Source organism: Hevea brasiliensis, chromosome 17 (genome assembly GCF_030052815.1).
Source record: "Hevea brasiliensis isolate MT/VB/25A 57/8 chromosome 17, ASM3005281v1, whole genome shotgun sequence".
Classification (NCBI taxonomy): domain Eukaryota; kingdom Viridiplantae; phylum Streptophyta; class Magnoliopsida; order Malpighiales; family Euphorbiaceae; genus Hevea; species Hevea brasiliensis.
This window is the reverse complement of record NC_079509.1, coordinates 37255460-37279995: the sequence shown is the minus strand read 5'-3', so window position 1 is coordinate 37279995 and position 24536 is coordinate 37255460. Positions and strand designations below refer to the sequence as shown.

Here is a 24536-nt window from a genome sequence, read left to right as displayed (position 1 = left end):
GAATTTGAAAGTCCAATTTCAACAATACATACACATGAATACCTCTCATTAACACATCTGATTTCCCATCAATAATCTCATACACATTCTGCCATCCTTGGTACCATAATTCACTAAACTATTTCATGAATTTAAACACTCTACCATGCATCACAAAGCTGCCCAATTGCTCGTACACATCAAGCTTCTCAATTTCAATACATGATCTCACTTTACATTCATACTTCACACATACACATAAAATACATTGGCTAAAACATCTTATGACATTAATCAACATGATTTATCATCAATTACATGTAAAAGCAAGCTAAACATCTTGAACTTCCATGGCTGCCAAAATGGAACACCACCCTAACACATCAAACCTCAACATTTCTTCCACAAATCAACTCACCACAACACCCACACAAACTTTAATGAAGAAAGGGAGAGGAAATGAGCACTTACTTAATTTGAAACTTGTTAAAAACTCATCAAAACCTTTCTTTCTTGTTCCCTATCTCCTCCCCAAGGTGTATAGACAAACTTTAGTGAAGAAACTATGGTGAAATGGAGCTTAGAATGGGAGTGCATGTGGCTTGCGTGAGGTTTGGCTATGGAGCTTCCATGGAGGATTGGTTTCGATTGAATGGTGAGAAGTTGAAGATGATGATATCCTATCCCAAATGTTGTATTTTAATGTCCCTTAATTCCCCTTAGTTGAGCACTGACTTAATTTTAAGATTTAATAATCCAAAGTTTCATAATTCACACATTTTATCTCAATTCATTTACTATTCCTATAATGTACCACAATTTTAATTTTTATGATATTTTCAAAGTTTAATATCATTTATTTTTAATGAAAATTTAGGTCAAAAGGCAATTCGGGGTGTCAAATGACCATAATGCCCTTATTCGGTTTGTATTCCCGATTTTTTGGTAACACCGATTTTTATTGGTTTCTCGATTTTTCATTTTTCTTTATACCAATTAATTAATTTTTCTTTGACATTTCTAATGTCATTTATACTTCAATAGATGTTTATTTAAGTCTTATGAATATTTTCCTGGGTTCACCGCAGTCCAGGGCTAGTCAACAGTCTACGCCGTAACTTCCCAGTGTGGTCACCCATCGCTACAGTTTTTTGCTCGTTTAACTTAGTTATATTTCATTGCTCTTATTTTTCCTTTATTTTTCTTATATTTTCCTCTATTGTATTTCATTATTTCATGTTTCCTCACTAACATTTAAGCGTAGTTCCAGGAATTCTAGCTATCTGAACAGACACTATTCACCGAAACAGTAGAACACTATACCGAATATAGGGGTGTTACAGAAAAACGAGCAAACAAGCTTTTGGTGCCATTGTCGGGGAATTTTAATTTTAGCAATATTAGATGATAAGTAATTTAGTTGATTTAGGCAATTTCATTTATTATTTGATTTTGTTTTTACACTATTTTATTCTCTGACTCTTTCTCAGGTGATTGGGTTGGTACATGACTAGAATAAGACCAAAGGAAGAAGTCTTTGATTTGGATCCAGAGATAGACAGAACTCTAAGAACTATCAGGAGAGAGAGGAAACGTGAAGGACAAGAACATGGAAATCCAGAAATTCTAAATATGGCCAACAATAACAATAACAGGCTGAGACTCTTGAAGAACTACGGAGCTCCCTCCATACAAGGATTCCAACCTAGTGTTACAAGACTCACAGTGGATGCCAACAATTTTGAACTAAAACCGACATGGCTCCAGATGATCCAACAGACCCAGTTTGGGGGTTCATCAATAGAAGATCTGCACTATTACCTCCAGTGCTTTCTTACCTTTTGTGACACATTCAAGATAAATAGGGTCTCTGATCAAGCCATAAGACTTAGTGCATTTCCATTTTCCCTTCTAGATAGAGCAAGGAAGTGGTTACTTTCTCAACCAGCTGGAACATTCACCACATGGGAGTACCTCTCACAAGCTTTTCTAGCAAGGTACTTCCCACCTGTAAAAACTGTAAAGTTGAGAGTTGAACTCAACACATTTAGGCAAAGGGAAGGTAAATTACTCTATGATGCATGGGAGAGATATAAGGAACTACAGAGAGAATGCCCGCACCATGGCATAGAAGATTGGTTCCTGGTTCAGAACTTCTATAATGGGCTACTGCCCTCTATAAGGAGCACAGTAGATTCAGTAGCAGAAGGTGACCTGATGGAGAAAACAGTGGATCAAGCGCTTGAACTTCTGGAGAGGGTCCCCTATCACAACTATGAGTGGTTGAATGAAAGGGGAAATACAAGGAGAATGGTAGGAATCCTAAAAGTGGATGCCCTAAGCATGATAAATGCTCAATTTGGCCAGCTCACAAAGAGGCTTGATAAAATGTAGGCTAATGCTATAGGGATGAATAGTTAACATGATGACAGCTATGGAGGAGGATACATGAGTTCAGAGTACAACAGCTTCAATGAACTCCCCACAGAACAGATGAACTATGTGAATAATGGAGGGAACTTCAACCAAAGACAGCCCCACAACCCATATTCAAATACATACAACCCTAGATGGAGGAACCACCCAAATTTCTCATGGTCAAATTCTCAGAATTAGCCAATAAACAAACAACAAGGGTACAGACCACCTGCATCCCCTGGATTTTAGAACAAGGGACAAAACCCTACACAGCCACTGCCACTCCCTCAAGGCCAACAGCATGAATTAAGGTCAACTATGGAATCCATGATGGAAAGCTTCCTAGCAAACCAGCAACAACAAAATGAAATGATCAAATAGCTAACTTCCAGAATGGACCAACTTGCCACCCACAACAAGATGCTTGAAAATCAAATTGCTCAGCAAGCAACCTCTTCAAGCTAAGCTGCTGGTAAACTACCTAGTCAACCAGAGATGAACCCAAAGGAGTATTGTAAGACAGTTACATTGAGAAGTAGAAGAATTTTAGAACAGTCAGAGGAAGTGCCAACAGAGGAAACCTCTGAAAAATCTAAAAGCCAAGCAGAGAAGAAAGAGGAAGAAGCCAAGAAGGATCAAGAGGAGGAAACAAGGAAGAAAAAGAAGCTGCCAGAGCCATATCAGCCTCCTCTACCTTTTCCTCAGAGATTCCAAAAAGTCAAATTAGATAAGCAGTTTGGGAATTTTTAGAAGTTTTACAGAAACTTTATATCAACATTCCCTTCACTGAATCATTCTCTTAGATGGCATCCTACACCAAATTCCTTAAGGAAATTCTATCAAAGAAAAGAAAGCTGGAAGACTATAAGACTGTTGCTCTAACAGAGGAATGCAGTGCCATATTGTAAAACAAACTACCTCCAAAGCTGAAAGATCCAAGAAGCTTCTCCATACCTTGTCTCATTGGCAATAAGAAAATAGATAAGGCCCTTTGCGATCTTGGGGCAAGTGTGAGTTTAATGCCTCTGTCAATATGCCAAAAGCTAGAAGTCGGGGAACTGAAACCCTATGACACCCCTTACCCGTCTACAGTGTAGCCGAGCAAGTTATGCCACTCAATGTGCCGGAGCACCAATTTATGTTTATATTACAATTTATCCCTTTATAATTTATTTATTTTCAATTTTGATAAATCTGAATTTAACCGCAAATTTTCTAGAAAATCCGGCAGAGTGCCGGCTGTAAATTGGAAAAACAGTTCTTCTGAACCTGTTTAAAAACACTTCCAAAATAATTTCTAAATCCAAACTCCATTATATATATTTAAGTCAATCTCAAAATCTCAATCTCAATCATGATATTATTTTCAAAACTTTTCTGTTCACTTCATCACTTGAAGCATATTCACAAATAATTCTCAACATTTCATTTATCAACATCTATAATGCAGAAAATCTCAATAATATGAAATTTCATATATTTACATTAATACATAATTACATGAGTTTATAGTTACTATCCAAATTAATACAAAATGCCAAAATACAAAATACTCCCAAAATCCTATGTCCTACCATATGCACTGCAGGTGTGAGGTGACTCGGGACTTCGGATGGAAATCTGAAGGCTCACCAGGTCTGATGTCTGCTGGGCTCACCAGCTAGGTCTCCGGTACCTGCGCGTGGCAAAAGCGACGTGCTAAGCAATTCTGCTTAGTGGTGACAATATAAAATAAAATAAAACAAAATAAAATATGATAAAACAAAGATGCAGAATGTGTGTTTGCAATTTTTGGTAGACTTAACTTCTGATATTATTTGCATTATTATTCAATTAAAATTTTGGTAAGGTTCTTTAACATTGCCTGAGTAACCCATACTAATTGATCGGATCGATAAACCGTAACCGCACTGGGTACTAAGTACCTCGGACCATCACACCATCGGTCACATTGTGTCTCCCGGTGTGCAACAGAACAGCTAATAAGCTATAATAATGATCAGAGTTAAAACCCAAGTATATCAACTCAAATAACATAGCCAAAGGCTATTATTTCACAGAATGGCATGAGAAAGCCATGAAACACAGAATGGCATAAAGCCATATGCAGTACTGCTAACAAAACCCTATTGGCATGCCAAGCTATCCAAACCAATCTTGTTAGGTATACTAGGGCATTTTACACTTTTGAGTTTTACAATTTTTGAATTTCAAGTTTTGGTGTTACTATTCACTTCATTAGTCAATCAAAATGTTGACTTTTGCACAGACAATAGGTACATTGGTTTTAATACTCCCAACATATCACATTTTGCATTCAAAATTTGTTGGTATTGGTTGCCCATACCATTTCTAAGCTTAATATTAAGTAAGTAGAATTTTCAGTTTTCATGCCTCATTTTTACTGCTTTATTAGTCATTTTTGCAGTAGGAATTTGGCAAAATGATCAACATGAAAGTTGTTCCTTATTTTGTCTAGTTGAATTTATTTTTTTGAATCACTCCATTTGGAGTTTTGTAGCTCAAGTTATGGTCCAAAAACCACAACTGGCCGGATTAGAATTTTTCTGGACTGACCATATCTACAGTGCAGTGAACAGTAACTGCAACTCCCTTGTTGGATAGGTTTTGGTCATAATTTGGGATAGATTTCTTCATGAAAGTTGTTGGTCTATATCTTATATTGTTGCTGATAAAATTTCAGGTCAATTGGACCTTTCTACATTGAGTTATGGCCAAATGAACAATCACTGTTCATTTGGTCATTTTGCAGAATCAGACTGCAGGTCACCGACTGCAACTCACTTGTTGGATAGGTTCTGGTCATAATTTGGGGTAGGTTTCTTCATAAACGTTGTTGGTCTATATCTTTTCTTGTTGCTGGTAAAATTTCAGGTCAATTGGACCTTTCTAGATTGAGTTATGGCGAAATGAACAATCACTGTTCATTTGGCCATTCTGCAGAAACAGCCTGCAGGTCACCCGGATTTGAGCAAGCTTTTGGTCCACTTGGTTTGGTTTTATGGGCATGGTTTCTTCACTAAAGTTGTGCCATTATGTGTCTAGTTTCATGTCCAATTAGCCTTGCACCAATTGAACCTCTACAATTCAAGTTATGGCTATCCAAACCTACTGGACTCAAGTTTAAATTCTGCAGGTCACTCCATTCTGCAGGTCCCTTTCATGGCAGCCACACCAAACCCAATCCCATCACTCAACACACTTCAATTTTTAATTTAAACAGAACTAAATGGTCACTAATTGACCATTAAAATCTATTTTCATCATCACATGGTCAAAATCCCATTTTTATACCCAAACCCTAACCCTAACTTCTCAAATCATGCATTTAACTTGCATTTTATCAATCCACTTAGTAAATACATGTTGTGGGCAGCCATAATAGTCTTTTAATTTCATTAAACTCAACCCAATCAAACCCTAACAATGGCTGCCCAAAATCTAGGGTTTCCATCCAAATGGTATTCAATAATTTTTCTTTGCAATTCACACTTATTAAAGTCCCTAAACATGTATTCAAAGTAAAAATTTAGGGTTAGGTCACTAACCTTTGTTGGAGAGTTTCCCTAGCTTAGAAAACTTCTTGATTTTTCTTTCTTTTTGCTGCCCAAAGTGTCCTCAAGGTGCTAGGTTAATTTTTTTTTGTGAAGAAGGCTAGGGTTTTGGAGTGAGATTTGGTGAGGTTGGGAGCTTGGGTGAGCTTTAATGGAGTTTTTCCTTCCTCTCTCTCTCTCTCCACGTTTTTGGCTGCCCCAAAGGTTGAAGAAGTCTGATTTTTTTGTTCCATTTCCAGCCCATTTGTCTCTTTTAAGTGAGCTTATGCCATGTGTCAATGTTGGGTTGGTTGGGAGAATTTTAAATGACCTCATAGTGATGTCATAAATCTATTTTCTTTCATTTTTATTCCATTTCTTGTCTATTTAATTGCAATTAAATTTTCAACAACATTTAATCATATTTTATGTTATACAAATTATTTATTTAACTGGACAAGTTGGCCCGAAAATCATCTCTGAAGACGAAATGACCAAAATGCCCTCCGTTTGGCTTAACGGGCCAAAATTATCTTTATCGATTGAAAAAATTTTCTAAGTATTTTCTTGGCATTTTAATGCCATAAGAACCTCAATGACCCTTCTCTGGGGTCCCAAGAATTATTTTATAATTTTTCCTAAATTTTTTTTTATTAATTATTTGAGTTAATTTTTGGTTCCTCACTTTAGTTTAAATATTTTTCCAATTCTAATCGTCCGAATCGACATCGTCACCGGACATGATGCATCTGGACTAGCTAAAATGAGGATGTTACAACTCTTCCCCTCTAATAAAAATTTCGTCCTCGAATTTACTCGATGCAAACAAATGAGGGAATCAAGTTGCCTCATTATCTCTTCACTTTCCCAAGTTGCCTCTTCAGTGTTGTGGTGCCTCCAAAGCACTTTCACCTGTGGAATTTGTTTATTTCTCAGTTCCTTCACTTCCCGAGCTAGGATTTGTATAGGTTCTTCTATATATGTCAAGTCCGGTTGAATTTCAATCTCTTCCATGGAAATGACATGTGAAGGATCTGAGCGATATCTTCTCAGCATAGAAACATGGAATACATTGTGTATTTTATCCAGTTCTGGTGGTAAAGCTAGCCGATAGGCCACTGGTCCCACACGTTCAATGACTTCATATGGGCCAATGAACCTAGGGCTTAACTTACCCTTTCTCCCAAACCTTAGTACTTTCTTCCATGGTGAGACTTTGAGAAACACTTTATTGCCAACTACATATTCTATCTCTTTTCTCATCAAGTCGGCATAAGATTTCTGTCTATCTGAGGCAACCTTCAGGTTAGCTTTGATTATCTTTACTTTCTCCTCAGTTTTTTTCACCAGGTCTGGTCCTACCAGCTTATCTTCGCCCAATTCAGTCCAACACACTAGGGTTCTACATTTCCTCCCATACAGTGCTTCATACGGAGCCATTTGAATGCTAGCTTGGTAGTTATTGCTGTATGTGAATTCTACTAATGGGAGGTATCTATCCCAACTCCCCTCAAACTCAATGACACAACTCCTTAGCATATCCTACAGGATCTATCACATAATTCACATTGTTACTATCATTTCAATTTATTAATTGCAAAAATTCAATTAGTTCTTAGGTTTACCTGAATTACTCGTTCTGACTGTCCATCCGTCTGAGGATGAAAAGCCATGCTAAAACGGAGTTGTGTGCCCAAGGCTTCTTGCAACTTTTTCCAGAATCTCGATGTAAACCTTGGATCTCGATCAGATATAATGGAAAGTGGGATTCCATGCAGTCTAACTATCTCACTGATATACAATTCTGCTAGCTTCTCCAGTGAGTAGTCAGTCCTAACTGGCAGAAAATGTGCTGACTTTGTCAATCTATCCATTACCGCCCACACTGCATCGTGCTTCCTTTGGGTGAGAGGTAGACCACTAACAAAATCCATAGTGACCCGGTCCCATTTCCATTCAGGTATGCTTATAGGCTGTAGCAATCCTAATGGAACTTGATGTTCTGCTTTAACTTGCTGACATGTCAGACACTTAGTCATATAGTCAGCTATATCCCTCTTCATACCAGGCCACCAATAATGAGGCTTCAAATCATTATACATTTTTGTGCTCCCCGGGTGCATAGCATAAACACTAGTGTGTGCTTCTTTCAGAATGCTAGTCTTCAGTTCCCCATCATCTGGTACACACACTCTTCCTCTGTAGTACAGACACCCATCTGTTTTCACCTCATATTCAGTTTCATTCCCATAATGGCCATTAGTTTTTCATCTGCCCTCTGCCCATCTTGTATCTACTGTAGCAGGGTTGGCCTCACTTGCAACTCAGCCAAAATAGCTCCATCTTGAGCTAAGGACAGATAGGCATTGAGTGATCTTAAAGCTGTGATGGACTTTCTGCTTAAAGCATCAGCAACTATATTTGCCTTCCCAGGATGATAATCAATCACACAATCATAGTCCTTCAGGAACTCAATCCATCGCCTCTGCTTGAGGTTGAGCTCTTTCTGGGTTGGCAAGTATTTTAGGCTCTTGTGGTCCGTATAGATGTAGAATTTTTCACCATATAAATAATGCCTCCATATCTTCAGTGCGAAAATAATTGCTGCTAACTCCAAGTCATGAGTAGGGTAGTTCTGTTCATGTGGCCTTAACTGCCTGGAAGCATAGGCAACCACTTTCCCCTCTTGCATCAATACACACCTTAGCCCATTATGTGAGGCATCACTGTAGACCACAAAGTCTTTTCCCGACACTGGCTGTGTTAATACTGGTGCTTCTGTCAACATAGCCTTTAGCCTCTCAAAACTGGCTTGGCACTTGTCGTTCCAGCCAAATTTCACATTCTTGTGTAACAACTTAGTCATTGGAGCAGCTATAAGAGAGAACCCCTTCACAAATCTTCTGTAATACCCAGCTAGCCCCAAGAAACTTCTGACCTCAGTTGTATTTCTGGGAGGCTTCCATTCCATCACTGCTTCTATCTTTTTGGGATCCACTCTAATCCCCTTAGCTGATACTATGTGTCCAAGAAAAGAGATCTCACTCATCCAAAAGTCTCACTTGGACAACTTAGCATACAACTTCTTTTTTCACAGGGTTTACAGAACAATCCTCAAATGTTCATCATGTTCTTCCCTGGTCTTGGAATACACCAGAATATCATCTATAAAGACCACTACAAACCGATCTAAGTATGGATGGAAGATACGGTTCATAAGGTCCATAAATGCTGCTGGTGCATTTGTCAAACCAAACGGCATCACTAAAAATTCATAGTGTCCATACCAAGTTCTGAATGCAGTTTTTGACACATCTGCATCCTTTACCCTCAACTGATGATACCCTGATCTGAGATCAATTTTTGAAAATACACCGGCTCCTTTCAAATGATCAAACAGATCGTCAATTCTAAGCAACGGATATTTATTCTTCACAGTTACTTTGTTCAACTGCCGGTAATCAATACACAATCTCAAAGTTCCATCTTTCTTCTTCACAAACAGCATCGGAGCTCCCCATGGTGACACACTGGGGCGTATGAACCCCTTATCCAAAGAATCCTTGCAATCGAAGTTTTCAACTCCCTCAATTCAGTGGGTGCCATCCTATAAGGAGCAATAGAAATGGGTGCTGTACCCGGCATTACCTTAATAGCGAACTCGACTTCCCTTTCTGCTGGTAAACCAGGCAACTCTTCAGGAAACACATCTGGGAAGTCTCTTACTGTGGGTATGTCACCCAAGTTTGGCTTAGCCTGCCTAGTATCAACCACGTGTGCTAGGTAAGCTTCACAACCTTTTCTCATCAATCTTCTTGCAACCGTGGCTGAGATAACATTGGACAGGAAATCTGTCCTTTTCCCCACAATAGTGATCTCATTACCCTTAGAAGTTTTCAGAGAAATCCTCTTTAATTTGCAATCAACTATTGCCTGATGACGTGACAACCAATCCATTCCCAAAATCACGTCAAACTCGTGGAAGGGCAACTCAATTAGGTCTGCCGAGAATTCATACCCCTGAATCCTCAATGGGCAACCTTTATACACCTTATTCACTACCACACTGTGGCCTAGTGGATTTGTGACCAAAATGTCTTGATCACACTCCTCTACTGGAACTCCCCTCTCTATGGGTAGCTTGATGCAAATGTAGGAATGAGTGGATCCTGGATCCACCAATGCATGCACAGAAGTGTTGTAGAGGGAAAACATACCCCTGATGACATCTGGGGCATCTTGCTCCTCCTGAGCTCTGATGGCATAGGCCCTGGCAGGTATTCTAGTGTCTGGCCTCTCAGCTGACTCGGATGTAGGCCTCAGTGATGGACCAGCTGCCTCAGGTTTACCAGGCTTCCTATCCCTTTGTGGTGCAGGAGCAGGTTTGTCAGTTTGTGTTGGAGCAACAGTAGTAGTCCTCTTCGGACAATTCTTGGTCTGGTGTTCTGTAGATCCACACCGCAAGCATGCACCGGTCACTTGCCAACATTCCCCCTTGTGCCACTTCTGACAGTACTGACAAGCAGAAGATGCAGGGCTGGTCCCCTAAACACCGTCCCTGGAGAGCTGACCATTGATGGTGTGGACTGGCCTCTCCTAGGTGTGAACTGTGGTCTGGGCCCTTGAGACTGACCCTGACCCTTTGGTGGTCTTGAACTCTAAGCAAGAGGACCCTTACTCTTCTTGCTAGGAGCAGAAAATGCACTAGACTGACCCGGACCCCTCTTCTGCTGTCTTTCCCTTCTGTTTTGTTCATTGATTCTGACCCTTTCCACTTTTGATGCAGCATCCACTAGCTTAGCAAAATCTGTGATCTCCAATCCTGTGATCATGACTTTGATGTTGTCATTGAGCCCTTCTTCAAACCGTCTGCACCTCTCTGCCTCTGTAGGGACTATCTCCCTCCCATATCTACTCAGTCTGACAAATTCACGCTCATACTCAGCCACTAACAATTGTCTCTATCTTAGACTAATAAATTCCCTTCTTCGCTCTTCTAAATACACTTTGCTAATAAATTTCTTCCTGAACTCTGTGAGGAAAAATTCCCCGGTGATCCGTTCAGGTTGCACCTCACTGGTTACTGTGTCCCACCACTGATATGCATCATCCTGAAGTAGGGACACAACACCCACCAGGTTTTGCTCAGGGGTGCAATTTAACTGTTTCAACACTCTGATGGTTCTATCCAACCAATTTTCTGCAGCCATGGGATCATCTTCCCTCTTCTCAAAGAAGTCCACAGCCCCATGCTTCCTCAATTTCTCCAGATGAGATTTCTGTGGTGCTGGTGGAGGTTGTGGCTGTGGTTGTGGTGGTGGAATTGCCCCCATCATTTGCTGATAGAATTCAGTCATTTGTTGAAATAGTGCAAACAGAGGTTGGGCAGGTGCCTCAGCTGCTGGGGGAGCAGGTTCTCCCCTGTCCCCAGACTCAGCCCTTGGTGGAGCATGACTCTCCACCTCTTCATCAACTACTCTTTGCGAAGCAGGATCCATATCATATTCAAAATAAGAAAGCAAACAGATATGCATCAGTGTCACCTCAACACTTACAAATGCAATGCAATGGTATGTACTCTATCTAGGCCCAGAAATGCCTAAACCGATGCTCTGATACCACTAAATGTGACACCCCTTACCCGTCTACAGTGTAGCCGAGCAAGTTACGCCACTCAGTGTGCCGGAGCACCAATTTATGTTTCTATTACAATTTATCCCTTTATAATTTATTTATTTTCAATTTTGATAAATATGAATTTAACCGCAAATTTTATAGAAAATCCGGCAGAGTGCCGGCTGTAAATTGGAAAAACAGTTTTTCTGAACCTGTTTAAAAACACTTCCAAAATAATTTCTAAATCCAAACTCCATTATATATATTCAAGTCAATCTCAAAATCTCAATCTCAATCACGATATTATTTTCAAAACTTTTCTGTTCACTTAATCACTTGAAGCATATTCACAAATAATTCTCAACATTTCATTTATCAACATCTATAATGCAGAAAATCTCAATAATATGAAATTTCATATATTTACATGAATACATAATTACATGAGTTTATAGTTACAATCTAAATTAATACAAAATGCCAAAATACAAAATACTCCCAAAATCCTATGTCCTACCATATGCACTGTAGGTGTGAGGTGACTCGGGACTCCGGATGGAAATCTGAAGGCTCACCAGGTCTGATGTCTGCTGGACTCACCAGCTAGGTCTCCGGTACCTGCGCGTGGCAAAAGCGACACGCTAAGCAATTCTGCTTAGTGGTGACAATATAAAATAAAATAAAATAAAATAAAATATGATAAAACAAAGATGCAGAATGTGTGTTTGCAATTTTTGGTAGACTTAACTTCTGATATTATTTGCATTATTATTCAATTAAAATTTTGGTAAGGTTCTTTAACATTGCCTGAGTAACCCATACTAATTGACTGGACTGGATAAATGGGTAAACTGGCACTGGGTACTAAGTACCTCGGACCATCACACCATCGGTCACATTGTGTCTCCCGGTGTGCAAATGTAATGACTAATAAGTTGTAATAATGATCAGAGTTAAAACCCAAGTATATCAACTCAAATAACATAGCCAAAGGCTATTATTTCACAGAATGGCATGAGAAAGCCATGAAACATAGAATGGCATAAAGCCATATGCAGTACTGCTAACAGAACCCTATTGGCATGCCAAGCTATCCAAACCAATCTTGTTATGTATACTAGGGCATTTTACACTTTTGAGTTTTACAATTTTTGAATTTCAAGTTTTGGTGTTACTATTCACTTCATTAGTCAACCAAAATGTTGACTTTTGCATAGACAATAGGTACATTGGTTTTAATACTCCCAACATACCACATTTTGCATTCAAAATTTGTTGGTATTGGTTGCCCATACCATTTCTAAGCTTAATATTAAGTAAGTAGAATTTCCAGTTTTCATGTCTCATCTTTACTGTTTCATTAGTCATTTTTGCAGCGGGAATTTGGCAAAATGATCAACACGAAAGTTGTTCCTTATTTTGTCTAGTTGAATTTATTTTTTTGAATCACTCCATTTGGAGTTTTGTAGCTCAAGTTATGGTCCAAAAACCACAACTGGCCGAATTAGAATTTTTCTGGACTGACCATATCTATAGTGTAGTGAACAGTGACTGCAACTCCCTTGTTGGATAGGTTCTTGTCATAATTTGGGGTAGGTTTCTTCATGAAAGTTGTTGGTCTATATCGTATCTTGTTGCTGGTTAAATTTCAGGTCAATTGGACCTTTCTACATTGAGTTATGGCCAAATGAACAATCACTATTCATTTGATCATTTTGCAGAATCAGACTGCAGGTCACCGATTGCAACTCACTTGTTGGATAGGTTCTGGTAATAATTTGGGGTAGGTTTCTTCATAAAAGTTGTTGGTCTATATCTTATCTTGTTGTTGGTAAAATTTCTAGTCAATTGGACCTTTCTACATTGAGTTATGGCAAATGACAATCACTATTCATTTGGCCATTTTGCAGAAACAGCCTGCAGGTCACCCGGATTTGAGCAAGCTTTTGGTCCACTTGGTTTAGTTTTACGGGCATGATTTCTTCATCAAAGTTGTGCCATTATGTGTCTAGTTTCATGTCCAATTTTCCTTGCACCAATTGAACCTCTACAATTCAAGTTATGGCTGTCCAAACCTACTAGACTCAAGTCCAAATTCTGCAGGTCACTCCATTCTGCAGGTCCCTTTCATGGCAGCCACACCAAACCCAATCCCATCACTCAACACACTTCAATTTTTAATTTAAACAGAACTAAATGGTCACTAATTGACCATTAAAATCTATTTTCATCATCACATGGTCAAAATCCCATTTTTATACCCAAACCCTAACCCTAACTTCTCAAATCATGCATTTAACTTGCATTTCATCAATCCACTTAGTAAATACATGTTGTGGGCAGCCATAATAGTCTTTTAATTTCATTAAACTCAACCCAATCAAACCCTAATAATGGCTGCCCAAAATCTAGGGTTTCCATCCAAATGGTATTCAATAAATTTTCTTTGCAATTCACACTTATTAAAGTCCCTAAACATGTATTCAAAGTAAAAATTTAGGGTTAGGTCACTAATCTTTGTTGGAGAGTTTCCTTAGCTTAGAAAAATTCTTGATTTTTCTTTCTTTTTGCTGCCCAAAGTGTCCTCAAGGTGCTAGGTTAATTTTTTTGTGAAGAAGGCTAGGGTTTTGGAGTGAGATTTGGTGAGGTTGGGAGCTTGGGTGAGCTTTAATGGAGTTTTTCCTTCCTCTCTCTCTCTCTCTACGTTTTTGGCTGCCCCAAAGGTTGAAGAAGTCTGATTTTTTTGTTCCATTTCCAGCCCATTTGTCTCTTTTAAGTGAGCTTATGCCATGTGTCAACATTGGGTTGGTTGGGAGAATTTTAAATGACCTCATGGTGATGTCATAAATCTATTTTCTTTCATTTTTACTCCATTTCTTGTCTATTTAATTGTAATTAAATTTTTAACAACATTTAATCATATTTTATGTTATATAAATTATTTATTTAACTGGACAAGTTGGCCCGAAAATCATCTCTGAAGACGAAATGACCAAAATGCCCTCCATTTGGCTTAACGGGCCAAAATTGTCTTTATCGATTGAAAAAATTTTCTAAGTATTTTCTTGGCATTCTAATGCCATAAGAACCTCAATGACCCTTCTCTGGGGTCCCAAGAATTATTTTATAATTTTTCCTAATTTTTTTTTATTAATTATTTGAGTTAATTTTTGGTTCCTCACTTTAGTTTAAATATTTTTCCGAATTCTAACTGTCCGGACCGACACTGGTCACCGAGACAGTAGACTGTACGGACTACCTAAAATGAGAATGTTACAAACCCACCACAATTTCATTACAATTAGCTGACCGGTCTGTTAAATATCTTGTGGGAATACTTGAGAACATTCCTATCAAGGTGGGCAAATTCTTCATTCCAGTTGATTTTGTTGTCCTTGAGATGGAAGAGGATGTTCAAATCCCCATCATCTTGGGAAGACCTTTCTTGGCAACCACCGGAGCAATCATAGACGTAGAAAACAGGCGACTGACTCTCAAAGTTGGGGATGAAGAAGTGGAATTCAACTTTTTTGACACAATGAAGCACATATTCGAACCTGATGAATGCCTTAGGATTAACATGGTTGACAAGCAAGTTGAGGAAGAATTTCATAAGACCCATCCTGAAGATCCTCTTGAAGTATGCATTATGCACTACCTCACAGCAAATGATGAGAACATAGAAATAGTAGCCTATGCAAAACATTTAGCAGCTCATCCACTCTTACCCTTGGCTCAAGCTTTCAAGGTAAAAGAGCTAAAGGAGGAACAAACCAAAAGCAAGCTGGAGAAAAATATTGAACAGGTAAAACTCAAACCTCTTCCCTCTATGCTAAGGTATGCATTCCTAGACTCAAATTCTGAATATCCTATTATTATTAATGCCAGTCTATCTGAAATAGAAGAGAAAAAATTGCTAAGAGTGCTTAGGACACATAGCAAAAGCATAGGGTATAAAATAGAAGACTTGAAAGGGATTCATCCTTCCATTTGCATGCACAGGATACCTATGGAAGAAAATAGTAAACCCACTATTGAACATCAAAGAAGACTAACATGAAAGAAGTAGTGAAAAAGGAAAATTTGAAACTATTAGATGTAGGTTTTATATACCCGATCTCTGATAGCAAATGTGTTAGTCCAGTGCATGTAGTGCCTAAGAAAAGTGGGACAACTATCATTCAAAATGCAAACGGTGAACGAATCCCTAATAAGGTAGTTACTGGTTGGCGCATGTGCATAGACTATAGGAAATTAAATAGTGCCACCAAAAAGGACCATTTTCCTCTTCCTTTCATAGACCAAATGCTAGAAAGATTAGTAAAACATTCCTACTTCTGCTATCTAGATGGGTTTTCAGGATTTTCCGAATTCTTATTCACTCAGAAGATCAAGAAAAGACCACATTCACATGCCCTTATGAAACATTTGCATATAGAAGAATGCCCTTTGGTCTTTGTAATGCCCCTGCTACTTTTCAAATATGCATGATGGCTATTTTTTCTGATTATATTGAAAATATCATGAAAGTTTTTATGGATGATTTTTCTGTTTATGGCACCACTTTTGATGATTGCTTAGCTAACCTATCTAAAGTGTTGCAAAGATGTGAAGAATTAAACCTAGTTTTGAATTGGGAAAAATGCTACTTCATAGTAAGAGAAGGCATAGTTCTTGGTCATCTGATATGAGAAAGAGGGATTGAAGTTAACAAGGCGAAGGTTGAAATCATTGAAAAGATGCCACCACCAACATCAATCAAAGGAGTACAAAGCTTTTTGGGACATGCAGGCTTTTATAAAAGATTCATCAAAGATTTTTCCAAAATAGCTAAACCATTAACAAATTTATTAAGTGAAGATATTCCCTTTGATTTTGATGAAAATTGCCTTATATCTTTCAACAGGATAAAAAAAAAAGCCTTGATTTCAGCACCCATTATGCAACCACCTAATTGGGAGCTACCATTTGAAGTCATGTGCGATGCTAGTGATTATGCTGTGAGAGCAGTACTTGGACAAAGGAAAGATAAAAAGCTTCATGCCATCTATTACGCCAGCAAGACACTTGATGACGCACAGATCAATTATGCTACCACAGAAAAGGAATTCCTAGCAGTAGTGTTTGCAATTGACAAATTTAGATCCTACTTAATCGGGTCAAAAGTCATTGTATTCATAGATTATGCTGCCATCCGATACCTTTTGAATAAGAAGGAGGCGAAACCAAGGCTGATTCAATGGATTTTACTCCTACAAGAATTTGATCTTAAAATCAAGGATAGAAAGGGGTTCGAAAATCTAGTAGCTGACCATCTCTCTAGGCTGAAACTGGAATACATAGGAGACATCGAGGATTTGTCAATTGATGATTCATTTCCCGATGAGCAATTATTAGCCTTATCCCTAGTTCCTTAGCATGCTGATTTTGTGAATTTTCTTGTGTGCAGTGTCTTACCACCTAACATGACTTATCAGCAAAAGAAGAAATTTTTACATAATGTGCGATGTTATACATGGGAGGAACCTTTGCTGTATAAGAGATGCAATGACGGGCTAATAAGACGATGAATATCGGAAGAGGATATAGAGAGTATTCTCTAGCACTGCCATTCATCACCACATGGGAGACACTTTGGCACCATAAAAATGGCAACTAAAATTTTACAAGCAGGATTTTACTGGCCTAACCTGTTTAAGGATGTGAGATCCTTCGTGTTAACTTATGATCAATGCCAAAGAATAGGTAATATCTCCAGAAGGAATGAAATGCCATTGCACGGTATACTTGAGGTAGAAATATTTGATGTGTGGGGGATAGACTTCATGGGCCCATTCCCCTCTTCTTTTGGAAACAAGTATATTTTGGTTGGTGTTTATTACATGTCAAAATGGGTAGAAGTAGTAGCCACGCCAACCAATGATGCTAGAGTGGTCACAAAGTTCCTTAAAAAGAATATTTTCATAAGATTTGGTACACCACGAGCGATAATCAGATATAGAGGAAGTCACTTCTGTCACTAAAAATTTGAAATACTATTGAAAAAGTATGGAGTGACTCATAAGGTGACCACACCTTATCATCCTTAAACCAGTGGTCAAGTAGAAATTTCAAATAGGCAGCTAAAATGAATCTTAGAGAAAATAGTAAACTGCTCAAGGATGGATTGGTCTGTGAAGTTAGATGATGCATTATGGGCATACCGCACTATATATAAAACTCTAATTGGAATCACACTCTTTCGGCTAATTTATAGGAAATCATGCCATCTCCCTGTCGAACTCAAACACAAAGCTTACTGGGTGATTCAGACCCTGAATTTTGACCTCAAGGCTGCTGGTGAAAAAAGACTACTACAGCTCAATGAGTTGGAAGAAATTCGATAGGATGCGTATGAGAACGCCAAAATCTTCAAAGACAAGACCAAAAGATGGCATGACAGACGCATAATAAGAAAAGAAATAAAAGAAGGAGACCTTGTCCTACTCTTCAACTTCAGACTAAAACTTTTTCCAGGAAAGCTAAAATCAAGATGGTCAGGTCCATTTAAGGTTATGCAAATCTTCCCGCATGGAGCTGTGGAAATTTGGAGTGAAACCTCAAGAGCATTCAAAGTGAACGGGCAAAGGCTGAAACCATATTTTCAAGGAGAACCTATAGAGGAGGGAACCAACTATACCTTCAGTAACCCTCCAGACAGACCATGATAGAATGAAGGCAGAGTCGAGCTAATGATTATAAACAAGCACTCTTTGGGAGGCAACCCAAAATTTCTATCTTTATTTCTATTTTTACTTTATTTTATATAATTTTCTTTATTTCAACTCTTATTTGTGTTTTGTGTTTGTTATGCTTTATTTCATAGGCACCCCAGGCCTCCAATCTACAAAAGGAAAAAAACTGAGGGCAATAAAAGAGAGGAGACACTAAGTTTAAACCACACAAGAGGAGACGATACAAAACCAGGGAAGTAGCTCTGTTGCTAACTTTTTCATTCATTTTATGCAAAGTGGTAAGCATTGATTTTTCATATGGGAAGGATTAGAGAGTCAGAAAATTACAAAGGTCATGTATTAGTTTTACACGCCCCGTGTAACCTTCTGGGATTTGAGAAAACCCCTGCACAAGCCCCAGAAACTTATACGGGTTAACCTTGTGTAACATTACATGGGTCGTGGTTTGATAATAAAAAGAGAAACTTTAAATTTAAAAGAGACAGAAAGTTAAACGGGTCCCAAAACAGAAGAACACGACCCGTGTAATTCACCTAGCATTGCCATCCTCAGATAGAAAGTTACATGGGTCCCTGGGTAAAGTTACACGGGCTGTGTAACTCGACAGAAAAAGAAAAATCTCGGACAGAAAGTTACACGGGTCTCCAAGTCGGGACCCATGTAGTGATACATGACCCATGTATCTATGGGGATATGCAAGAAGGTTGGGAACATCTGCTTCCTGGTCAATGCTGATACACTTGAATTATATAGATGTTTTTAAACATATTTGCATACTATTTCATAGCATTTAGGCAAGTATTTTCATGCATAATAGTTGATTTCATGAGTTTTTATAATTTCTATTGTAAAGCCCTTAATTTCATATTTTTTGCATCATTTTAGGTGTTTGGGTGAAGCCTCAGAAGTATAAGAGTACAAAGAAAAGCTTGGAGGAGTCAAGAGACAGAGAATTGCTGCTGATACAAAGTACACAGGTTGTGTAAACCAAGCCCTAGACTTGTGTAACTCTCTGCCAGAAGAAAGCCAAGAGAATTGATGAGAAGTATAAGTACACATGTCGTGTAAGTAGACCCATGTAATCTGCAGGGACCCGTGTAAGTCTCTGCCAGGCACAAGCTTGAAGAACCTTATGGGAACAATGGTACACAGCTCGTGTAACCAGGCCCGTTTAGTTGGCACAGACTTGTGTAACCTTCTGTGCCAAAACAAGATTTCCCAATTCTCCTCCAGTAAGTTACATGGCCCTACATTACGGGACCCGTGTAGTGACACATGGGCCATGTACAATTCTGCAGCCAGTTTTATAACTCGAATTCCCTTCCTATTTTCGGATAAAAACAAAACTCCTAAGGCCTTTTGGACTCAAAGTGACTTAACCCTAGAGCAACCAATATAAATAGAAAAGAAAACATCAGAAGAGGGGGTCGCAGGGAGTGCTACTGAAAGCTGCTGCTGTCGGGCTCCGCATCAGTACCAAAAGAAGTTTTCCAGCTGAAGCTCCATAAGATCAAAGCTGCAAACTATCTTCGGTTCCTTCGTTTCATCCCCTTAGATATATTTCTATTGCTTTATTTCTTTTACATGATTTTCTCTTTACTGTTTTTACCTTTTAGCATGATGTTTGCTGAACTCACCATGAGTGAATAGTTTCCTTATTCTGGATTTAGGAGAGTAATGCTTGTAATTATTATTATGGATGAACATTAAGTTTTATTCACTGGATTTGAGATTCGTTTCTTGATTTAATTTCTTGTGATCCTAATGCATGCTATGTGATGGTACCCACTTAGACATGATCGTAGATGTTGATTGAAGGACTGAAAGGTGAAGATTAACATTAGAAAATCGAGATCTTAAACCTAGGAAATCTGACCTAGACATAGGCTGATACCTTTGTGGAACCTAAAAATTGGTCAAAGGTCTTAAAGGATTTTAATTAATTTGATCACCACGAAAGTAGGGTTTGAGTTAATTAAAATACACCCTAGATGCCTTGAGAGAGGATTTAGGATAACTTAGGGCTAATTTCCATCAAGAAAAACGATCCTCAATTCAGTATATAAATGAGATAACATCCCTAATAAGATTCCAATGTGAAATCTTAACTCCAGAATTATTCCAAAAATAGATTACTTCATTTTAAGTTTACTATTCTAGTAATTAAAGTTAACAAACTTCACTCCCTAAATATTCAATAGCCTAGACAATCAAAATTTCCGTGTAGATTGGTACTTGCTAAATAAAGGTCCTCGTGGGAACGATACTCTACTTATCACTTTATTACTTGTTAGCGATCCGTGCACTTGCAGGATTGTAAAACTAGGCAAACAAGTTTTTAGCACCGTTGCCGAGGATTCTTTGGCTTTAGTAATATCAAGTGATAGGCAATTTAGCTGATTTAGGCAATTATATTTATTATCTGACTTTATTTTACTAGTTGTATTTTTTTTCTTTTCTCTCAGGCGCTCAATCTGGTATATGACCAGAACAAAGCCATAGAAGAAATTTTGGATTGTGATCCAGAGATAGACATAACTCTAAAAGCCATCAGGAGGGAAAGGAAACATCAAGAACATAGTCAAGGAGATCCTAAATTTCCAACCATGGGCGATAATAATGACAGATCAAGACTCTTGAGAGATTACGGAGCTCCATCTGTCTAAGGATTTTAGCCCAGTGTCACTAGACCCACAGTGGAAGCCAACAACTTTGAATTAAAACCAGCATGGCTCCAAATGATTCAACAAACCCAGTTTGTAGGTTCACCCACAGAAGACTCACACTATCACCTCCAATGCTTTCTTGCCCTATGTGATACATTCAAAATGAATGGAGTGTCTGATCAAGCAATAAGACTTAGAGCATTCCCATTCTCCCTTCAGGACAGAGCAAGGAAGTGGTTACTTTCTCAACCAGCTGGAACGTTCATTATTTGGGAGAACCTCTCTCAAGCTTTTCTAACAAGGTATTTTCCACCTGCAAAGACTGCAAAACTAAGGCTTGAGCTTAACACCTTCAGACAAAAGGAAAGAGAATCACTCTATGACGCATGAGAAAGATATAAAGACCTGCAAAGAGAATGTCCACACCATGGCATAGAAGATTGGTTGTTAGTGCAAAATTTCTATAATGGATTACTACCCTCTACAAGGAGCACAGTTGATTTAGCTGTAGAGGGTGATCTAATGGAGAAAACAGTGCCACAAGCACTTGAACTTCTATAAAGGGTTGCATACCATAATTATGAGTGGTCAAATGAAAGAGGAAATGCAAGGAAAACTGCAGGGGTACTAGAAGTAGATGCCCTAAGCATGATAAATGCTCAATTTGATCAGCTCACAAGGAAATTCGAAAGAATGCAAGCCAACGTAGTTGGTACAAACAGTCAACCTGAAGACAGCTATAGAGGAGGATACATGAGTTTAGAATACAACAATTTCAATGAACCCTCCTCAAAACAGATGAACTATGTGAATAATAGAGGAAACTTCAACCAGAGGTAGCCCAACAATCCAAATTCAAATACTTACAACCCTGGATAGAGGAACCACCCAAATTTCTCATGGTCCAATCAGCAGAACCAACCAATAAACAAGCAACAAGGGTACAAATCACCAGCACCCCCTGGATTTCAAAATAGAGGACAAAACTTTGCACAGCCATCACTACCTCTCCAACCTCAATAACCTGAACCGAAAATGACTATGGAAACCATGATGGAAGAGTTCTAGCAGCTCAACAACAACAAACTGAATTGATTAAACAGCTGACTTCCAGAGTGGACCAACTTGCTACTCACAATAAGATGCTAGAGAATCAGATCGCTCAACAAGCAAGTTCTTCAAGTAAGGTTGCTGGTAAGCTGCCTAGCTAACCAGAAATGAACCCAAGGGAGCATTGTAAGGCAGTTACACTGAGGAGTGGATGAACTCTAGTAGAACTAGAGGTAGAACAGACAGAGGGAACCATAGAAAAATCTAAAGACCAAGCAGAGAAAAAGAAGGAAAAAGCTAAGAAAGATCAGCAAGAGGAAGTAAGGAAGACAAAGAAATTACCAGAACCATACCAGTCTCCCTTACCTTTTCCTCAGAGATTTCAGAAAGCCAAATTGGACAAGCAGTTTGGGAAGTTTTTCAAAGTTTTATAGAAACTTTACATCAATATCCCCTTCACTGAAGCACTTTCTCATATGCCATCCTATGCCAAATTTCTTAAGGAAATTCTGTCAAAGAAGAGAAAGCTAGAAGACTATGGAACAGTAGCTCTAACAAAGGAATGCAGTGCCATACTATAAAACAAACTGCCTCCAAAGTTGAAAGATCTAGGAAGCTTTTCCATACCTTACCTCATTGGTGACAAGAAAATAGATAAGGCCCTCTGCGATCTTGGAGCAAGCGTCAGTTTAATGCCTCTATCAATATGCAAAAAACTGGAGATCGGGGAACTGAAACCAATAATAATCTCATTATAATCGGCTGATCGATCTATTAAATATCCTGTAGGAATACTAGAGAACATTCCTATTAAAGTGGGCAAATTCTTCATTCCAGTGGACTTTATTGCCCTTGAGATGGAAGAAGATGTCAAAATTCTTATCATCTTGGGAAGACCATTCTTGGCAACTGCTGAAGCTATCATAGACGTAAAAAATGGGTGACTAACTCTCAAGGTAGGAGAAGAAGAAGTGGAGTTTAACTTGTTTGACACCATGAAACACAAATTTGAACCTGATGAATGCTTCAAAGTTGACACAATTGACGAATATGTTGAAAAGGAATTTCATGAGACACATCTTAAAGATCCTCTTGAAGCATGTATTGTGCACAGCCACATAGTAGATGATGAAAATACAGAAATAGCAGCCTATGCACAACAGTTAGCAGCTCATCCATCCCTACCATTAGCTAAAGCTTCCAAGATGGAGGAGTTGAAGGAGGAACAAACCAAAGGTAAGCTCCAGGAAAACGCCAAATAGGTAGAGCTTAAACCTCTCCCATCCTCACTAAGGTATGCATTTCTGGACTCAAATTCTAAATATCCTGTTATAATCAATGCTAGCCTGTCTAAGTTAGAAGAGGAAAAATTGCTAAGAGAACTTAGGATCCATAGCAATGCTATAGGGTATAAAATAGAAGACCTAAAGGGAATCAACCCTTTGATTTGCATGCATAGAATACCCATGAAAGAAAATAGTAAACCCGCAATCGAACACCAAAGAAGACTTAACCCAAACATGAAAGAAGTAGTCAAGAAAGAAATTTTAAAACTATTAGATGCAGGTATCATATACCCAATTTCTAATAGTAAATAGGTTAGTCCAGTATATGTAATTCCTAAGAAAGGTGGGACAACTGTTATCCAAAATGCAAGCAATGAAGTAATCTCTACTAGAGTAGTCACTGGTTGGCGAATGTGCATAGACTATAGGAAATTGAACAATGCTACTAGAAAAGATCATTTCCCTTTCCCCTTCATTGACCAAATGTTAGAAAGATTAGCGAAACACTCTTATTTCTGTTACCTAGATGGGTATTCGGGATTTTTTCAAATTCCCATTCACCCAGAAGACCAAGAAAAGACAACATTCACTTGCCCCTATAGAACATTTGCATATAGGAGAATGCCTTTTAGTCTTTGTAATGCCCCTGCTACCTTTCAAAGATGCATGATGGCTATCTTTTCTGATTATATTGAAAATATCATGAAAGTTTTTATGGATGATTTTTCCATCTATGGAATTACTTTTGCTGATTGCCTAGCTAATTTATCTAAGGTGTTGCAAAGATGTAAAGAATCAAACTTGGTCCTAAATTGGGAAAAATGCCACTTCATGGTAAGGAAAGGCATAGTTCTAGGACATTTGATATCAGAAAGAGGAATTGAAGTTGATAAAGCAAAAATTGAGATCATTGAGAACATGATACCCCCAACATCAGTCAAGGGAGTGCGAAGCTTTTTGGGACATGCAGGATTCTACAGAAGATTTATCAAGGACTTTTCCAAAATAGCTAAGCCACTTAATAACTTATTAAGTTAAGATGTTCCATTTGATTTTGATGAAAATTGCCTTGTTTCCTTTAACAGGATCAAAGAAGCCCTGATATCAGCACCGATAATGTAGCCACCAAATTGGAAGCTACCATTCAAGGTTATGTGTGACGTGAGTGACTTTGCAGTTGGAGCAATGCTCGGGCAAAGAAAGGATAAAAAGCTCTATGCTATTTATTATGCT

At 38.4% G+C, this 24536-nt stretch overlaps 2 non-coding genes across 2 annotated transcripts; both read right to left on the bottom strand.

Annotated features, from left to right (window-relative positions):
* Positions 1–2001: 2001 nt before the first annotated feature.
* Positions 2002–2108, bottom strand: LOC131175739 (small nucleolar RNA R71). The gene has a single exon (XR_009145928.1). It is a non-coding gene; the product is annotated as a small nucleolar RNA R71 (small nucleolar RNA).
* Positions 2109–21294: 19186 nt separating this feature from the next.
* On the bottom strand, positions 21295–21401 carry LOC131175731 (small nucleolar RNA R71). Its single transcript, XR_009145920.1, has one exon. It is a non-coding gene; the product is annotated as a small nucleolar RNA R71 (small nucleolar RNA).
* Between the last annotated feature and the right edge of the window lie 3135 nt (positions 21402–24536).